Source organism: Pinus tabuliformis, chromosome Q (assembly GCF_031772625.1).
Source record: "Pinus tabuliformis cultivar Carrire ecotype Pingquan chromosome Q, CPIR1, whole genome shotgun sequence".
NCBI classification, from domain to species: domain Eukaryota; kingdom Viridiplantae; phylum Streptophyta; class Pinopsida; order Pinales; family Pinaceae; genus Pinus; species Pinus tabuliformis.
In genome coordinates, this window is record NC_142296.1 from 120120546 (window position 1) to 120123766 (window position 3221).

Here is a 3221-nt window from a genome sequence, read left to right on the forward strand (position 1 = left end):
ACAAAAAGTTAAAAAAAATACCAAAACGTAAATAAAAATATATATTAAAAAAAATCAATCATAAAAAAGTAAAAACAAAATTAACCTATAAAATATAAGAATTTAATTTTTTTTTTTTAAATTAAAGAAATAAATAATAAGAAAAACATATTTTCAAAAAAATAACATATTTTTTTTAACGTGGTAAACCATAAAAAAATTTGGAAAAAAATAAAAAATAAAAATAACAAAAAAACTATAAAATTAAGTAAAAATAGGAAATTTTTAAAAAGCATTAAAAAAAAACAACAAAAATTTAAAAAAACTAAAAATTAAAATTAAAAACATTTTCAAAAAACCTTTAAAAACAAAAATATGTGGAAATTAAATATAAAATAAAAACTCGAAAAATAATTAAAATTTAAAAAATATATATATATTTTCAAATTTATTAAAAAAAAAATTCAAATTTTATATTAAAAAATTTAAAATTTGGATTTAAAAAAAAAATAAAAACAAAAAAATATTAAATTAAAAAAAAAACTAAATATATATTTTGATATTTTTTAAAATAACATTTAAAATATATATATAAACATATTTAACAAAATTTATTTTTTATTAAAAAAAAAACAATTTTATCGGCCACCGTCCCTAGGGGCGGCCGAACGGTGGCTATTCGATTCCGAGAATCGAATAGCCACTTGTCGACCACCCCCACGGGCGGTTGGGCGATGGCTATCCGATTCTCGGAATCGGATAACCACCACTCAGCCGCCTGTGGGGGTGGCCGGGTGGTGGTTATCTAACTCTCAGAATCGGATGGCCCCCCAGTGGGGGCAACCGAGCGGTGGCTATCCAATTCTGAGAATCGGATATCCACCTCAAGGGCGGTCAAGGGTTGGTTATCTGATTCTGAGAATCAGATAGAGATCGCTTCACTGCCGGTGGGGGTAGTTATCTGATTCTCGAAATCGAATAGCCACCGCTCGACCACCCGTGGGGGTGGCTATCCGATTCTCAGAATCGTATAGCCATCGCCCGGATGCCCGTGGGGGTGGCTATCCAATTCTTGGAATTGAATAGCCATCACCCGGTTGCCCATGGGGATGGCTATCCGATTCTTAGAATCGGATAGCCATTGCCCAGCCACCCCTAAGAATCGGATAGCCATTGCCCAGCCACCCGTGGGGGTGGCCGGGCGGTGGCTATCTGATTCTCAGAATAACCACCCCCATGGACAGTCGGGCGAATAACTAATCAGATGGCCACCGCTCGACTGCTCGTGGGGGTGGCTATCGGATTCCGAGAATCGGATAGCCACCCCCATGAGCAGTCAGGCGGTGGTTATTCGATTCCGATTATGAGAACTGATACTGTTATGCGTTCAATATTTGTAATATGTCATTTTCGCATGAATTTTTAAATTAATCATTATTTTTTGAAAAAAGAAAGAAAGAAAGAAGAAGTGATTATTATTATTTTTTTTATACATGAAATTCATTAAAAAAAAACTAAACTATTATTTAACCATTTTTAGTTAAAATTTTCGTATAAAAATTGTGATTTTGACATGTCAATTCTAGCAAAAAATTATCAAAACATGTAGTTTTTTAGTTATATTTATGTTAAAAATGGTTATTTTTATGTCCATTGTTAAAAAATATTGTTTTTTAGAAACAATTATTTCATGTAGATTGAAAAATTAATTAAGGATGTATAAATATGTAGAATATCGAAAATTCAAAATATCGACCTTCTAATTTAAAAATGTAAAACAATAAAAACCTCATTACAAAAAAATTAAAATTAAAATAAAAACAAGAAAATATGAAGTAAACGACCATTTCAAAAATTATTAAATTTACAAAATAATTATTTACATTTCATACATTAGAAAATTTAAAGTCAAAAAATAGGTCTTTTAAAAAAAGGGTCTGATGCAGAATTACCACTTTTTAAAACCAGCATGAAAATCACTACCATTCTAAAACGCAATGTACATAAAAAAATTTAAAGTGCCAAAAACTATGCTCTGGAAAAAACATGTGTGTTCTGCATAACCCATTTTCAAAATCAGGTCATTTTTTTGCTATCTCTACGAAACGGGTAACAATATCAGTTCCCGTTTCAAATTTTACATTGTTTGAATCTTCTTACAAAAAAAGACTAACTCCACTAAGGAAGAACCATGATTTCTTTCATAGTTTTGGAGGAGTTTTTCTTAATATTTTTCATCCCTGAAAATTTTTATAGACTTTTTGCTATGCTTATTTTAGCCTTGAGTTCATATAAGCTTGTTTTCTTTAGATATAGGTAGTGATTTTATGAAAATTTCCTCAGTTTCCCTTGTGCTCGCGTTTGTCTCTAATAAAAATCATGATCTCTTTATATACAATTTGCAACCAAGCATCCTAGCTACTTACTTCTCACTAGCAACTCATAGGCAAGCTAGTCTAATTGCTAGTTATTGAAAGGAAACTCATGGCCAAGCCCCATAGGTGATTATTTTTATATTTCTTTTTTAGCAATTTTCTTGTTGATATAATTTCTTTTTGGCTTGGGAATGTCGTTGATCACTAGTAACTACCCTATGCATCACTATTACTATATCTCTTAGCTCATTTTAGTTGTGATTGGGGTAATGGGATTCACATTGCACTTATTATCATTTCGTCATTTACATTTCTTTTACTCATTAAATGTTGAAATGGGTGAAAAGAAAAGTGCATTTCATATTCTAATTAGGTAATGTGTTATATTATTTACTTCATTTGCATTGTAAGTGAAATTAAAAAGAATTGCATCTCATAATCATTCTTATGATTCTTACGAGCATCTTTGTATTTCCATTAAAAGTTGCATTAGTGCAATTGAGATTCTTATGAGCATCTTTGTATTTCCATTAAAAGTTGTATTAGTGCAATTGACTTGGGGCTTAAGAGATCAAAACTTATCGTGGATTTTGTTTAGTAGCTTTTTGTGTGGAGTGATTGTTGTGTTTGTGATTCAAAATTTTGAAAAGGAACTTATTACTCATTTTCTTTAGAAAGAATTTATTGAAAGGAAATGAAAGTACATTCTTTTGGATTTCTCATAACTTGCTTAGTTTTTTGTATTCAAAGAGTCAAAAACATCATCAAGTCCACTCCATACCTTTGACTAAATAACATACTTAAAAAGAAGTACTAACTTAAAAGGAACTAGACATTTTCTTTCTAGCTAACACACATTAGTCTAGG